Here is a 17450-nt window from a genome sequence, read left to right as displayed (position 1 = left end):
CTTTAAATAGGTGTGTAATTACTTCATCGCGATAAATTCATACAAGTGGAATTTCCGAGTGAGCAATACTGTAGCACGGTCTGCTCTAACGCAGTACCACAGCCTGGGTGGCTTATAAACAGTAGACCTGTATCTCTCTTAGTTCTGGAAGCTAGAAGTCTGAGATCAGAGTTCTGCTGAGGACCCTCTTCCAGGCTGCAGACACCAGTGTCCCACTGTATCCTCATATGGCAGAATGTGAGTGACCTAGCTCTCCAGCCTCCTCTTACAAGGGCACTAATCCCATTCCTGAGGGCTTCTCCCTCTTGAACTAATCACCTCCCGGAGCCCTTCTCCCCCTTTAATACCATTGCGTTAGGGATTAGGATTCAGCATGTGAATTTGGGGCTGCAGGGGACAGGGTCGGGGGGAGTCACAATCATTCAGTCTATAACAAACAAGGAGACAATTCTTTAATTTTTTTTTTTTTTCTGGGCAGCAAAGCAAGGTTTATTGAGCAATAGCAAAGTGATAGTACAAAGCTCCCGTGGAGGGAGGGGACCTAGAGGGTTGCCCCCCCCTTTTTTAAAGAATTTATTTATTTATTTTTCAGAGAGGGAGAGCACAAGCAGGGGAGTGGCAGTCAGAGGAAGAAACAGGCTCCCCACTGAGCAAGGAGCCCGATGTGGGACTCGATCCCAGGACCCTGGGATCATGACCCCTGAGTCGAAGGCAGATGGTTAACTGACTGAGCCACCCAGTTGTCCCTAAAAAAATGTTTATACAGGCTGCCAGGCCTGCAGAAAGGTGGGACCAGTTTCCAGTCCCATCTAGTTTTTTGTGTGTGTGTCTGTTTTCAAGTTTTTCCCAATTTTTTTCTCATTGCAAAGCTCTACCTTGATTTTCATTGTTTTCTCTATAAAGTAATGAGATGAGAAAAGTAAAATGATATTGAAAAAGCAAATATGAAAACGTATTTTTCTACTGTTGGATGTCTCTGTGAAGTGTTGTAGAGGCTCAGACACGCTCCAGGCTCAGTCACCACAGTCTGCTTTTCAACTTCCTAGGGTCAGTTCTTAGCGATCTATTATAGTTCTTAAAAAAAAAAAACAAAACAAAAAACTGAGGGCTCCTGTGAATGCAGAGAACAGTAACTCCAGAGATGCATTTCCCCTTTTTGTGGTTTTCCCACGGATCTCGCGTAGGTCAAAAGCTGCAGTTCTCCCAACTTACCACTAAGTGTCAGGCAGGGAATAGTCAATCGCACATGTTCTGATGATTTTTTCCAGACTTGCAGCCTCTTTCACGTGGACACATTCCGTGAGAAAGCACGCTATATAAGCACACAGTGAACTTCCTCACCCACTCCTTTTTAGATCCTGGGAAGAAAATAATAATCTGGCGCTCTTCTTTCAAAATTAAAAAAAAAAAAGATCACCTTTCTATTCACAAAAATGTCATTCTTAAGCTTCTTTCTCCCTTGTTCAGTTGTTTGGTATTTTAAACATATTTCAGTGATAAATCTTCATTGTAGTGTTCCTATTTGCAAGAAACACATCACACAAGATTCCTGGCAGAATGCGAATCAGGTCCAAACACTCCAAATTAATAAACTTTCTAAAAATGAAATACTCAACTCCAGCGATAGATTTGAAAAGCTATGAAAGGACTACCATCCTCCCACATTACCTCTCAGGATTTTCCTATTAGATTATATCGAAAAGATAGTTTTGTCAGGTGGTCCATAAAAAGAGCCCTGATTCAAATAAAAAAAAAAAAACATATGGCTCAACACAGCATTGTAGTCAACAATTTCATAAATAATTTTTTCTGGGAGGTGTGAGAGCCCCAAAGTTTCTTTCCTGCTGCTTAGAAATATTTTTTACCCACATCAACTACTGATTCCAGACTGGAGACACTGACAAGTATTGTGGAAGAGTCATACTTTAAGAAACATCCAGAGAAATTTAAACGCTTGGATCAAATAGCTGAACAGCCTGTGGAGTTAAAGGCATTCTATTATTTTGAATGACTTTACCACATGTTGAGATCTCTTTCAAGATTTACTTTTGTTACGGGTTGAATTGCGTCCACCCAAAAAAGATCTCTTGAAGTTCTCATCCCCAGTACCTCAGAACGTGACATTATTTGGAAAGAGGGTCATTGCAGATGTAATTGTAATTTAAGATGAGGTCACACTGGAATAGGACGATCCCATATCCTGTGTGACTGGTGTCTTTATGACCATACGGGGGCGCCTCAGTGGCTCAATGTGTTAAGCCGCTCTTGATTTTGGCTCAGATCATATTCTCAGGGTCCTGGGATCCAGCCTTTTATCAGATTCCCTGCTTAACACTGAATCTGCTGGAGGATTTTCCTTCTCCCTCTCCCTGTCCCCCTTCCCCTCCCCCATTTGCACACAGGCATTCTCTCTCTCAAATAAAATAAATCTTAAAAAAAAAAAAGATGACCATATGAAGACACGTGCAGGGAGAATGAATGCCGCATGATGACGAAGGAAGTGATTGGAGTTGTGCAGTTGCAAGTTGCAGAATGCCAAAGATATCCTGCAAAGGATTCCCCCAAAGGGAGGATTCTGCTACAGGTTTCAGAAGGAGCATGAACCTGTCAGTACCTTGATTTAAGCCCCCAGAACTGTGATATAATACATTTCTGTTGTTTTAAGCTACCCATTTTGTGGTACTTTGTTAAGGCAGCCCTGGGAAACTAAGTAAACTGTCTTTTCATTAGAACTGCTTAACACTATACCCATTTATGGGTTGGGGAACTAGTTCAAGAATTTGCTAGAGTTAATGATTAACCACGTATAATGTACAAATAAATATATATCCAGCATTTCGCAAATAGTACTAACAGGCATTCTCTCAGTTTTAACGAATTTGTTTTGTAATGATGTAACTTTGCCCTCTGAGGGTAGTGGGAATCAATAACCTTAGAGCATGCCCTCAAGTGGTGGGACATCCATTTGGTGTCTCTTTAGGTTTGCTCGTCCACGTGCTAAGATGTCTCTGAAGATGATGGTCCTTCAGAAGGCCTTTCAAGGCCAATTTTAAAGACTGATGAGAAGAGCCCAGATCAAGTGTGCTGCTGGGATCATGCTGTTCCATACACAATGTCTCAGGTAGAGATTTCGACTTCCAGGATGGCCCAGAAATATCTGTCGAAATATCTGTCGCAATTTAAAAAGGAGCTAATTAGGAAAATACTTCACCGAGGTAAAACATGTTTATTAATTTATTCACTGTGTATGTATTGAGTACTATGACAAAGTGTTGAGCCAACCCCTCCCCCCCCCAAAAAAAACCCATGTTACTATTTTAGACCAACGACAACAAAAAGAAAGCAGGAGGGAATGTGGACCAGCCACACTTTGTAACTCATCCCCCTTGCCAGTAAAGGCCACATCCACTCAATAAATAATTGATGATTTGCTGCCTAAAATTAATTGGGAGGGGGGTTCCTGGGTGGTGCAGTTGGTTAAGTATCTGATTCTTGATTTCGGCTCAGGTCATGATCTCAAGGTCGTAAGATAGAGCCCCACGTCAGGCACCATGCTCAGCCCGCAGTTTGCTTGAGTTTCTCTCCCTCTCCCTCTGCCCCTCACCCTCTTTCTCTCTCTAAAATAAATAAATACATCTTTAAAAAAATAAAATGAAATAAAATTAATTGTGAGGTATAACTTAAGGATGAGTTAGCACCATTACTTTTGGTGAATAGAAATTACTGATGTTGCATCATTTCATAGTAGCATTGTTGCCTATGAGTTTTCAGAGTGTTGATGTTTAAGAAAAATTCATCAGACTTCATTTTCTGAACCCCAAATTGGCTATTTCTTAACCCCCCCCCAAAAAAGAGGATATCTTTAACTCTATGCTGTGAAAATGAAATAAAACTCGATTTTTCCCTTAGTAGGAAGATTATACATGTGAACGATAGGGAATTCTTTCAAACAAAAGACCCATACAAATCCAAATTATTACCCTAATCAGAAAAGCAAGTGTTTATTGAGGGCTCACACGTCCCAAGCACTGAAATGGATTACTGTTTCTTACCACAGCCCTGTGGGAAAGGTGCCGATATGAAAAGCCAAGTGTGGGAGTCAGTAATTCAACAGGGTCTGCCAGCTGGTCAATGGTGCAGTGGGGATCGGAGCAGGAATTCTGACTCGGAAGCCTCTGAGCACTTATGGTGCACCTACTGCGTGCTGAAAGTACCACAGTGAACAAGGCGGAGGACACACGGGGAGTTGGAGCTGACATTCTAGCTAGCTAACCACTGCAGTGTAGATTGTCATTTTCTTCTCCAGTGATTTTCTTCTTCCTCTCATTGAGTTAAGTTGTCGCGCGTTTCCGGCGTGCCATCAGCAATCCTATTGATGTGGGTGGCTTTGCTGTTAAGAGATCAGGTGCTCTGGGAGTGTAATTGTTTGTGGGTCCCTGCCTGCGAAGTTGAGGGCACCAAACCTTGGATGTAACTTGTTCAGACTACAACAGTTCATTCACAAAGCAAGAAGTACCATCTGACTAATGTTTTGCACATATCATTTCACTTCCAAATGTCAAGTACTATTTTTTTTTAAACTGTAAAGTAGTTAACAACACACTAAAAATCCTTCAAATGTGTTACAGTTGAGGTATTCCACATGCACATAAGTTGTGGCTGTGGCTTACTCACTTTTCACATGTTTGACAAACATGGTTTTACTACCAAGCTGCAACTCACTGAAACTGACCTTAATTTCTAAAGGCTCCCATGCCGGTTTTTAACAATGGGTCTTTGTCCGGTGTACACAAACTTATGTCATTGCTTTTTTTTTTTTTTTTCCCCAAAATTAGCAGGCAGGAATTTTGTTCTTGCTTAGGTCACTTTTAACCCTGAATTTCCCCTCACGTTTTCAGTTCCTGTATTTCTTTTGCATTATGAGTTCAAATTAAAGTGAGCAAGTTGACCTACTCTTAGGAAAACATTTCAAACCAAGCAACGTGCATTTTATTCATGGGAGCAGAATCATTCTCCAAACCCTAAAGAAGGTTTTTGCTTTAGCCAAGACATACCTATATTTTTGGAATACCAAAAATTTGATAGTTTTTTTTGTTTTCTAAGCTGACTTTAGTCCATGATTTGTCTGCCAGACACTTCTGGTGGCATTTGCCTTCTCTTCAGCCAGTCTCACGTCTTTCCCTATGTATGGTGTCTTTCTCCTTTCTAAGGTGTTGTTCTAGTCGGAGACGTCTGCATGGGTAATGGGATGGTCCTGTGTGGTCAGTAGGAAGAGACCCAGGTAATTACATGTGTGTCTGTAGAAGTGTGCCAGAAACCTGGATGAGTCTTCTGGGAAATCCAAATTGTGAATGATATCATCATCCCTTTCCCAAATATGTCCTGTTCCCATTAGCATCCCACCTGTACTTATTTACGTGTGTTTAGACATAGCAGCACCTGATTCTTGAAAATTTCCCCTAACTGACGGTGAAATTACAGAAAGGAGTCATTTTTTTTTCATTGAAGATCATAAAAAGGAGTAGGTTAATGAAATCATTTTGTTCTTAACATTACCAAATTTAGTACTAAGAACAGCCAATTTCCTAACAATTTAGCACATTTATTCTTCCAAGTCAAAGAGCACATCGGAACTGTCTTTAATGCAAAGTTCTTAATGTAGGGCCGAGCACACTCTGGCACTCGATAGCTATGACTGACTGACTGACCACCCTACAACTGTTTGTCTGAGGTTGCCAAGAAGGTTTGGCACACATGTCCTCAATTAACAGATTGGATAGTTGCTAATTATCTGGATGAAGGATTTGGCTCCCTGAGCTTGCCTTTTCCTGCAAACAGGAAGAAAGATTCCACCATAGTGTTCTGAATTATTGGAATTCTCCCCTGTGGCCTACAATGATGTCACACTGACATTTTTTCACAAGACATTTTTGAGGTGAATTTCAAGTTTAGAAAATTAGCCTGATGGATTAAATAAATGACTGAGTTTTGAGAGAACAATAACCTGAATGCTTTAACGACGATGAAGACTTGAGAAATGCAGGTTGGGGGAAAATGTTATTTTCAGGAAATTGAATTATTTCCATGGCTAACTACTGACAATCCCTTGGTAGACTGCCCACTAAATGGGTTGTCCATGACAAGTTGTTCATCTAAACTGGTTTCCTCTGCCATCCAGTGTACTTCTGATCCCAAATCAGAGCCCACCCTCATCAGCAATACGAACTCATTTGACATAAGCACAACGAAATTGTTCTGCGAAAGGGAAAGTTTTAGACAAAATACAGAATACGTTGCACACACATAAACATCTTATGAAAGTTAGTTAGAAATTCCTTTCGCTTTTAGTTATTACAGATTACATTTAAAAACATACAGAGTATAGTGAACATCTTTCTTTGGTGACCGAGAATCTTACTGAATCCTAGAGAGTTCAATTTCAACATCAATTTTCATCATAGACTACCACAACTGTGTTAGAAGACAAATTAGATCAAATGCACACTAATTTCTATCTTTGAAAGTTTTTTTCATGTCACAAAACATGCAAAAAGAAAATAAGACTAACGAGAAAAACAAAGCAACAACTACACCAATGAAACCTAGGTAGAATATTAATTCTTTTTTTTAAATTTTTTTTATTTTAATGTTTTTTCATTACCTTATGTTAGTCACCATACAGTATATCTCCAGTTTCCGATGTAAAGTTTGATGATTCATTAGTTGCGTATAACACCCAGTGCACCATGCAATACGTGCCCTCCTTACCACCCTATCACCAGTCTAATCCCATTCCCCCACCCCCCTCCCCTCTGAGGCCCTCAGTTTGCTTCTCAGAGTCCATAGTCTCTCATGCTTCATTCCCCCNTCTGATTACCCCCCCTTTCTTTATCCCTTTCTTCCCCTACCGATCTTCCTAGTTCTTATGTTCCATAGATGAGAGAAATCATATGATAATTGTCTTTCTCTGCTTGACTTATTTCACTTAGCATTATCTCCTCCAGTGCCGTCCATGTTAGAATATTAATTCTTAAGCCAGACTTCCCAGGATTGAAAATGGCTCTCCCACTTCCTAGCTTTGTGACCAAGAGCAATTACTTAAGCCTTCTGTGCATCGATATACTCATCTGTAAAATGGGGATGATAATAATTATACCTAATTCATAGGGCTGTTAAGAGGATTAAATGAGTCAATTAATATAAAGGACTTGGTGCAGTGCCAGATACATCATGTATGCTAACATTAATAAATGCTAGCTGTTATTAATTTTGAATTTTTTAGTTTTTTATTATTTTATTTGAAATAGCCAAGATCATGCTTTTTTATACATATTTTTAAAATCTTAATTCCACTGTATTTATTTATTTATTATTGTTATTTTTTAAAGATTTTATTTATTTATTCAACAGAGATAGAGACAGCCAGTGAGAGAGGGAACACAAGCAGGGGGAGTGGGAGAGGAAGAAGCAGGCTCCCAGTGGAGGAGCCTGATGCGGGGCTCGATCCCATAACGCCGGGATCATGCCCTGAGCCGAAGGCAGACGCTTAACCGCTGTGCCACCCAGGCGCCCCCACTGTATTTAATATATAGTGCCATATTAGTTTCAGGTGTACAATATAGTGATTCAACAGTTCCATACATTACTCAGTGCTCATCAATATTTATTTAAGTTTTGAGCATAATATGAATAGCAAGTTGCCCAACATCAAGTAACTTTAATTTAAAAAAATTTTCGAAAAGATACATGCACCCTATGTTTACTGCAGTATTATTTACAATAGCCAAGGTATGGAAGCAACCTACGTGTCCATCAATAGATGAATAGATAAGGAATATGTGATATTGCAATGTGTAATGTGTAATATGCATATGTGTAATACACACACACACACACACACACACACACGTACACGTAAAATATTACACAGCCATTAAAAAGGATGAGATCTTACCATTTGTGACAACATGGATGGACCTAGGGGAATTATGTTAAGTGAAATAAGTCGGACTGAGAAAGACAAATACCATATGATTTCACTTATATGTGGAGTCTAAAAAACAAAACGGGGGAATAAAGAAACAAACAAGAAGTGGAATCACACTTATAAATACAGAGAACGAACTGATGGTTGCCAGAGGGAAGAGGCATGGAGGGATCAATAAAATGGGAGAAGGGGAGTGGGAGGTACAGGCTTCCAGTGGAATGAAGAAGTCATGAGAGTAAAAGGCACAGAATAGGGAGTATAGTCGATGATATTGTGATAGTGTGGTGTGGTTATGGTGACGGATGGTAGCCACACTTGTGGTGTGGGTAGCAGGATATATAGAGAAGTCAGATTATTATGTTGTACACCTGAAACTAACGTAACATTGTGTGTCAACCATACTTAAATAATTTTTTTTTTTAAATTTAAAAGGTCTTTGGGCACCTGGGTGGCACAGGCGGTTGAGTATCTGACTCTTGATTTTGGCTCAGGTCACGATCTCAGGGTGGTGAAATGGACCCCACATTGGGCTCCATGCTGGGTGTGGAGTCTGCTTGAGATTCTCTCCCTTCCTGTCCCTCTGTCCCTCCCCTCCTTTGTGTGTGTACTCTTTCTCCTAAAAAAAAAAAAAAATTAAAAAGTCTTTTTAGAGAAACCACCTTTTAGAAAGTTGTTGGCAATTTCAGCTTCTAGAAATGAAACTATTATTAATTCATGCTGATAAACTCTCCAAGATAAATCAGCCTCTTAGTCAAACATTTGAGACTTTCTGGAATGCGCTGAGAAGCTGTGGCTTAGGTTAATGTTTGTTGTGCTTAGAGAGGTAAATGGTATGCATTGTTGCCTGTAGTTTTCAAGGCAGAAAAAAAATGTCCTGAAAAATTGAGGGTTTAAAGTTCTAGTGCCCCATGCAAGCTAAAAATCCTAGATCTGGAAAATGGGTTGGGACTATTATTGTTGCCTTCTATAGACTGTTCAAGCTGTCTTCAGCCAGTAGAAGAGGAGTGGTTCTGGGGAAAGGACAGTGTCAAGGCAGGGGGTAAACCAGGTGGGAGCGCTGGCGCTGACATAAATGCTAGTCTCTCTCGACTTGGTACCTGGGGAAATCAGTACAGGGGGAATGACTTTGAATAGACGTGGGCTCCAGATTTCCCTGAGTGTTCGGGTCCAAGGTAACAAGCTGCAGAGACAGCAGTGGAGAGTGAGCCCCTTTAGTAGACCAACCAGACCAACAGGTGATAGCGCAAGTCCAGAGAGGTTGAGTGGCCTGCTAAGTGTACCGGTACCCTGCGATAAAGGTAGAACCAAAGCCCTGGTTTCATAACATCTCATCAAATGCTCTTTCAGTTTCCTTCCATGTCCTTCTAGAAATTTAAATATTGGGTTAGAGCTATAACGATGCCTGTAACTGTTAGATGCTAATGTCATGAACCTTGTCACTGTGCTATGCCTTCTTCAAGGGGATGCGCATGTGTCTGGGTAGAAAATACCTGGTAGAGTGTAGCTTCAGACAAATCAAGAGCTGTGCTTGACAATGTGTGGAATATGAAATATGCTTTGGTCCACTCCTGCTCTCCAGTTATACCACTTCTATTTCTGTGTACTGACAAAACCAGGGGACACCAAAGGAAGCTTCCTACACATAATATACAGGAGGGGGTTTGGAGCCTGTCCCCCTAGAATTAGGGCAGGCAAAGGTGTTCTCAATGTTTCTTCCTGAGTTATGAAAATGAATATCTTGAGCTTTCCCCTCCAGCAAAGACTGTCTGTTAATACCCAAAGTACTTTCAGATTTATTGTGACAAGTGATACAGTACCATGTTCAAGGGAGAATTTTGGGATGCGTGCCTTGGAAACTTTTTTTTTTGTTGCCCATCTGTTTTGCTTGTCGCAATTCCTGTTTGTTTAAGATGTATGTGTGCCAGAAATGTGGAAAGAATGTGTGTAGCGACAAGTGCTATCGAGCCATTTTCACACTGGACTTATGGGAAGCATGTGCTGGCCATCTGTGAAGTTCTCATTTTATGCAAATTTAGAAAATATATTCTTATGTCATGTTGCCTTAATGCCCAGGGGTAAATTGGAACACACATAAGGAAGAGAGAGACCGGGAGGAAATAACCTCACGTCCAGTGACAGGGTGGCCTTGCTATGACTAAAGGAAAGTCTGAGATGCTTGTTATTTGTCAAAAAGTGGAAGGCTGAAGGGAAATTTTCTCCCCAAGAGTGTTGCATGCAGTCAAGCAGTGTGTCTTTAAGAAGATTGATTTTTAATCTGTGAATGAGATTAAAGGAGCCCCTATCTCAAGAAGCTTTGAATTGGAGAGAGAGAGAGTTCATGCTTATCTGTGGCTCTTTCCTATCTTTTGGAACATTCTGTGATTATGGCCCCAGATATACTCTGAGTTCTAAAGCAGAGTATTTTTAAGGAGGACATCAGTGTATTATCAGGTCACTAAATATTTCTGAGAGATTATTCTCTCTGGACCTTTAGGACTATGATTGGAGTTCTGTTTATTCCATGCACCAACCTGGTCAATAAGCATGTTAGAGTAAAGTCACGGTAAGTAAATGGGGAAAGAAACTGCTCTTAGAACAAAGCCCTATAGACTTACGTGGGTTAGAGAAGCTACCTGAAACCTTGACTGCTTGTGGGCTGTCCTGAGACAGGGCCGGATGAAGGGTCCCCTGGACTAAGAATACTTGCTTCATCAGTATCTCCACCTCAGGGTGTTGGGTGGAAGAAACTCTTCGTGTCTCACGTCAGCATGAATATAACTATTTAAAATTTATCAGAATCTATTCTCAGTCTTCAAAACAATAGGACAATAAAAAACTGAATATAAATGAATTTTTTATACAACTAAGACATTAAGGACTCTGAGAAACAGATGGTGGAGGGGTCTCGGAAAAGCAGCTAACGTGATGAGTGCAGTTAGTGGCATTCAGGCTGCACAGAGTGTGTTATCTTAACCCAGAGAAGGACTGAGCAGAAGACCAGGGCAGGCTTCAGGGGTACATGACCTGTGCAGTCCCACACGGTCCCGTCCTAGAAGGGTCCTGAACATGGTTTGATGTCCTGCTGTCACCATCTTGAAGCTATCAGTTATTTTTAAACAGGGTGCCCCTCATTTTCATTTTGTACTGGGCTTTGTGAATCATGGAGCTCGTCCTGCGGAAGACAGATGCCAGCAAATATTAGCAAACCCAAGCAGAGCTTGAGAAGGAAAGTTGAGACTGACAGGTCAAACCTGGTGAACGGGAGGGCCACGTGTAGCCAGGGGTCTGCTTTTCCCTCACTTGGTCCTCAGCATTTGGCAGCCCCGTATGCAGTGAGGACCTGGAGGTTGAGGCCATGTCCCTCTGGGTGGGCTTGTCGGTACTCATCCTCACAATCTTGAACTTGTTTTAGTTACTCCCAACTTGGCCTTGGATCAACAAAATATTTTGCTTTTGGTGACCGTCTGGAACTCCCCAACACAATGTTGCCTGGTAAATGTTGCCCCACTTACCTGGTGGTGGTGAGGAGGGTATAAAATGCAAGAATTCTGTTCAAGTTGTTAAGTTTGAGATGTCTGTTCATAAGCTAGCATAGGTTAGGGGTATAATGCAGGTGGTTAGATGTAAGTGTCCGGAATGCAGATAAGTTTCATAATTGAACTTCTTAGTATCCATTTCCTTTGGTACACAGTGACCCAAATACAGCTTAAAGATCACCCCTCCTAAGGACTCAATTAAATGCTTACCCAGGGTTTTGGGGGTTTCTTTCTTTCTTTTTTTTTTTAAACTTTTCTTGGGAGGGAGAAGGCCAAGGGTCACTTTAATCTTATACTTATACTTACTCTGTGTTTATAGAATGATAAATAGGTCACTAGGTGACAACAGTGAGTTGGGGATGGCATGGGATAGAAGTGAATATTACGGTGCACAGGAGCAGCTGGAGATAGCCACACTTGGCTGAGTATTTTTAATTGCCATGACCTGACTCTTTCACCAGCCCACTGAATTTGGCTTATGATGGACTTGCTGTTTGAGAGTGGGTCAACTAGCTCAGAGTCTGGCACATACCAGGAGCTCAGTAAACATCTGTTAAATCAATGGCATGCCCTTAAAAAAAAAAAATCTTTCTTTAAGTTGAATATAGGGTAAGTTATCTAGAGTCACCCAGACCCTAGAGAGACCTAGTTATATTCAGAGCTTCTGTCTCCGTAAGTGGAAATATGTTGCTATTATCGTTGATATTATCCATTATTGATTTACCTCAATTACTGTGCATGCTGAAGCCAGACACACACACACACACACACACACACACACTGAAAGAACACTAGTAAAGAAGAAGAAACACTTTTTTTCATTTTTTGTACTTCTCAGTAAGGCTTCACACTTAAAAATGCATCTGTAGTAAGTTTCAGGAGATTACCCACCACCTCCCCCACCAAGGAACTAGTTGGGTGTACCTCTGTTAAATACAAAACAGAAAACGGACAGAAAAGAACAGTACATTTTTTGTTCATGGCATAAATTGCACACGTTGATAAAACCAAATTCGGAATCTCTCCAGCACACAGTTTCTAAAGCCAAGCTCCTATTCTGTTCCACACAACAATTTATCACCTCAGGATGGCACTACGTTCTACCCGTTTAAGCCAATGCCATGGAAGTAACCCTTGATCCTCTCATTTTCTAAAATTTAGTTCATTAGCAGCAGGTCCTATTGGCTTTACTTCTCAAATATCTCAAATATGTTCACTGCTTTTTCTGTTCGTTTTCATATTCTTGGTCCAGGCTACCATCATCATCTCTTGCCTGCCGGGACTTTTGAAAAATCTTCCTAAGTGATCCCCCTGCATCCACTTTGCCCATCACCTAATCCATTTTCCTTACAATTGTCACAGTGATCATAATCGTCTATGCCTCAGTTTTCTCTTGTGTAAAATGGGAAGCCTGAGTACCTACCTTATAAGATTTTTGTAAGGATTCTGCAAGATCTGGTATAAGTAACACGTCCATCTGATCCCGTCATTTCAAAAGCTTTCCATTGCCATCAGGATAAACTCAAATTTCTTAGCCAGACATTATGGTACTTTGTGATCTGTTCCCTGCCCACTACCTCTCTTCCTTCACCATCTGTTACAGTTCCTTCTACTTGTCCCCTGTTCAGTGCACATGGACACCTGTGCCTCTCCCAACTCCAGCCCTACCAGACCTCAATGCCAGTTTCCAAAAAGTCAGGGTATACTCTCTCCATCTAGGTCTTTGCAAATGTTTTTTTCATCTGCCTGAAGTGTCTTCCTCCACTTTCGCTCCTTTCCCATCCCCCACCATACATCAGTATACGCATTCACTTGGATGACTCCTACTCAGAATTTAGAACGTCAATGAGATAGTAAATTTCAGGTCACATCAGTTTTCCCTGAGCGCAAGAGGGCTGAGTTTGGTTTGTCTCTTATGTATTCCCATAATAGCCTTTATATACATTTTTATGTCGATACATTCTATATACTTATATATAGAACTATAGTAGGAAGTTAAAGTGGAAGATGTGGCTGAGGCCAAAGAAAACAGCTCTGTATCCCACAGAAGATCTAGAAGATGAACAGAATGTACCAAGAGGAGGCTGAAAAATGCTTTCCTGACTTTTCAACCCCCTCATCTGTATTAAAGATCAAAGGAGTTAAGAATTAGAAGGTAGAGAAGGATCGGGGGAATATTCCTCTGTAGAGAGTGTTGTGCTATACATCCAACTTCCTCTGCATAAAGGAGGAGATGGGGAGGGTGGGAGGGAGAGTTGCCAACAAAAAAGCATGTAACAAAGAAGGCACTGCACAAGTTCTAGAAACCAGACTCCTTGGTCTCATCGCATTACTTGCTGTACAACTTTGAAAAATCACTAGGGTTTAAAAGGACAAAGTTATATTAGGTCATTTCCATGGGGCTTTCAAGCTCTAACATCCATAATCTATAGTTTAGGTGAGGAGAAATTCATATCAACAGGTGCCCTAAACCAGAGGATTAGATGAGACTGAATAACTTACTCATTTTTTTTCATGTTGGGAGAGAGAGAGCTTGAGTTTCCTAAAAGAAAGAGCTTTGAGAACTGACTCTCCAGTTCTGAATATGTGGTAGCCAGATACCACCCTGTCCCGTTTTTTTGCATGGCTTTTCTGTCATGAATGGCTGTCCTCAAACTGTATTTTATTGCCAGGAACCCCTTTGTAGTGAGCTGAGTGATGCCCCCCAAAGGATATGTCCATGTCCTAATCCCTAGAACTTGTACCTTATATGTGACCTTCTTTAGCAAGGGGGTCTTTTCAGATGCAATTCAGTTGAGGAACTCAAGGTGAGATCATCCTGGATTATTTGGGTGGGCCCTAAATCCAGTGACAAGCGTCCTGTCAGATACACTGGCAGAGGAGAAGGAGGCCCTGTGAAGACAGAGAAGAGGTTAGAGTTATGGGGCCTAAGCGCCTTTGGGGATGGAGTAAAGGGGCCTAAGTGCCTTTGGGGATAGCATGGCTCGGCTGTCACTTTGATTTTGGACTTCTGACCTTCAGATCTGTGAGAGAACACATTTCTGTTGCTTTCAGCCCCACCGGTTTGTGGTAATTTGTTACAGCAGTCTTCGGAGACTAAGACACCTCCCAGGATGTTCACCTGATCAGAGCTCGCATTCTAGAATCATTCTTCGTTGCACCTCACCAAAGCTCAACTCTGGTGCTGTGGTGATATTCCAGAAGGAGCCAGCTCGGTGACTGGCCATGCCATCAGGTAAACCAAGGTTTATCCACATGTCTTGATAATTGTGGATAGCAATTGCATTTCTCTAGAGAATTTTCTGCCTGAATTTTCTGAGTGAAAAATAATATATTATTTGTATAATACTTTGTATGTCAGAGTACTTTCAGGAACATTATCTTGTTTCTCCAACATGCCCCATTAGACAAATTAGAGGGGCACCTGGGTGGCACACCGGTAAAGCGTCTGCCTTTGGCTCAGGGCGTGATCCCAGCATTCTGGGATCGAGCCCCACATCAGGCTCCTCCGCTATGAGCCTGCTTCTTCCTCTCCCACTCCCCCTGCTTGTGTTCCCTCTCTAGCTGGCTGTCTCTATCTCTGTCAAAAAAATTAAAAAAAAAAAATAAATAAATAAATAAATAAAAATAAATAAAAAAAATAGACAAATTAGAGATATCATCATCCCCATTTTGCANCTTCCTCTCCCACTCCCCCTGCTTGTGTTCCCTCTCTAGCTGGCTGTCTCTATCTCTGTCAAAAAAATAAAATAAATAAATAAATAAATAAATAAATAAAAATAAATAAAAAAATAGACAAATTAGAGATATCATCATCCCCATTTTGCATGCGAGGAAACTGAGTAACAGTAAAACAGTAACAACAATAAGAGACTTACCCAAGGACACCCAGACAGTAATGCTTCGGGTAAGACTGGAACCCAAGTCTTTGGTTCAAAGGATACTAATCTTCTCATTGTCAAATGACCAATGGAGAGAGAATCCTGAAGACACTAACATATGAATGCTTCTCAAATCATAACGAGGAGGTAATGATCTATGCTGGTTACTTGCAGAGCTGCTAACTGCTAATCCTACGGAAGTAATTCCCGTCTCACTTAGAAAGTCAAATTCTTAACAGGAGTCTACAGGATCTGGCCCCACCTCTTAACCACAGCCTCTCCTCTCTCACCTCAACCCCTGCAACCCTCGTATTGCCCTGGGCTCCAACTCTCCCTCCCAAAGTGCTGCTGCCCCATGCTGGCCAGGCGGGGGCCTTTGCCTGCCCTCAACCTGAAATATCACCCTCCTGTTATCCTGATTGCCAGCTCCCTGGCTTCCGTATCATCTTTCCAGTGAGGTCCACCTCAACCCAATCTAACTAGAATTGAATCTTATCCCTCCTACCCCCACTACCCATTGTGTTTGGCGCTCCTGCTTTATTTTCCTCCATATCACCCTATATTCTACTGATCCCTGAAGGACGAGTGAGACTACAAAAGGTAACATTAAAAATAAGAAAGAAACGACAGTTTTATCCATGAAAACATGTGAACAAAGGAATGGGGGAATAAAAGTTGGGGCTTGTCCTGGAGTCAACATAAAAGGCCCACTGTGCACTTTCAAGTTTCTATGTCACAGGATGTGTGCTGCCCGTGGCCGGGGCTTTGCTTCCTGGCCTTAGAGAGCCAGTCAGGTGGAACGCTCTGGGCCCTGCTCTGGCTGCCCCCAAACCAGCCGATCAACGGTAGCCTGCGAATATCAAAACGGCATCCCTGAATGAGAGGTAAATAATCATTTGAGAAGTTTTCTCACTTTTTTCCTTTTTTTTTTACAAGGAAAAGATAAAATGTATCCGCAAGATCATCGCAGATTAACTGCAAGTTACTCTGATATGAACAGGAATTGGTCTCAGGGGCAACTGTCACACGTGCCTGTGGCAGCAGGGCCAACGTAGGAGCCAGCATCGCACCTCCTCCGCTCTGCAGGTCTCAGCTCGCTCCAAGAGAGGAAGGACGCGCAGTAGGGGTATGGTAAGACAAAATCAAGTCTTCGTCAAAGAGGGGGCTGTGCGTGTCTCAAATGTCTGCCAAGTTCAAAATGTTATTGTTAAGACTTTGACAGGGAAGTTTAAGACTGACAGTTAAAAACGAAAATAAATGAGTTTCTGCCATCTCTAATAAGGATTTGGAAAGAGACCATTAACTCTCCCTGACCATGTGGATTGGGGAATAATGAACTGAGTCCTTCCTTCTGCCCTTCTGTCCCTCCATTTTACCCTACAAAGGAGAATCTTATCATGGCGGAGAGAAAACACACTAGCGTTCAAAAGCAAACCACAGTCCTGAGGTGGGGTCGCTTGCCCCTAGGACAGCAAACGAAGTCTTCATTGCACTTGCAATCGCTGCAGGAGTGTCATTTTAAACCAATCCATGAGGAATTTTCTGCTTGGCACCAATGACGTCCTGTGTCACATGGGCTTCCTCCATTCTCCCCACCCCGCAGAGGAAGAGGCGATAATCCACCCGACAGGATCTCCCACTTTTCCAGCCCTAAGGGAAGGTGACCTTGCCTGTAGCAAGCCTATCTTTTCTTTTGCTAATAACTTCTTGCCCCACCCTTTTGCTGATAAAAACCTTCCATTTTTGTCCAACTCCTCAGACATCCCCTCTACTTGCTGGGTGGGACGCTGCCTGATCTCATGAGTTGCTTAATAAAGCCAATTAGATCTTCAGATTTACTCGATTGAATTTTGTTTTTTTAACACTAGACTGGAGTGCGACAAAGCAAAGGGGCTGGCTCACAGCCCTGCATTTTTACTTTCCAGGCAAGTGAAATAGTACAAACCCCGAGGCTCTCTTGGCCTATTTCCTCATCTCGAAATACCACTCATCTCACCTGCCTCAAAGACTTGTAGTAAGAATCCAGTTTTACCATAAATACTAAAA

At 41.7% G+C, this 17450-nt stretch overlaps 1 long non-coding RNA gene across 1 annotated transcript; it reads left to right on the top strand.

Annotated features, from left to right (window-relative positions):
- The first annotated feature begins 14583 nt into the window (after positions 1 to 14583).
- On the top strand, positions 14584 to 16535 carry LOC109491285. Its single transcript, XR_002144631.1, has 2 exons — positions 14584 to 14758; positions 16341 to 16535. It is a non-coding gene; the product is annotated as an uncharacterized LOC109491285 (long non-coding RNA).
- Positions 16536 to 17450: the final 915 nt, after the last annotated feature.

Source organism: Ailuropoda melanoleuca, chromosome 9 (assembly GCF_002007445.2).
Source record: "Ailuropoda melanoleuca isolate Jingjing chromosome 9, ASM200744v2, whole genome shotgun sequence".
Taxonomy (NCBI): domain Eukaryota; kingdom Metazoa; phylum Chordata; class Mammalia; order Carnivora; family Ursidae; genus Ailuropoda; species Ailuropoda melanoleuca.
This window is presented reverse-complemented; position numbering and strand designations above follow the sequence as displayed.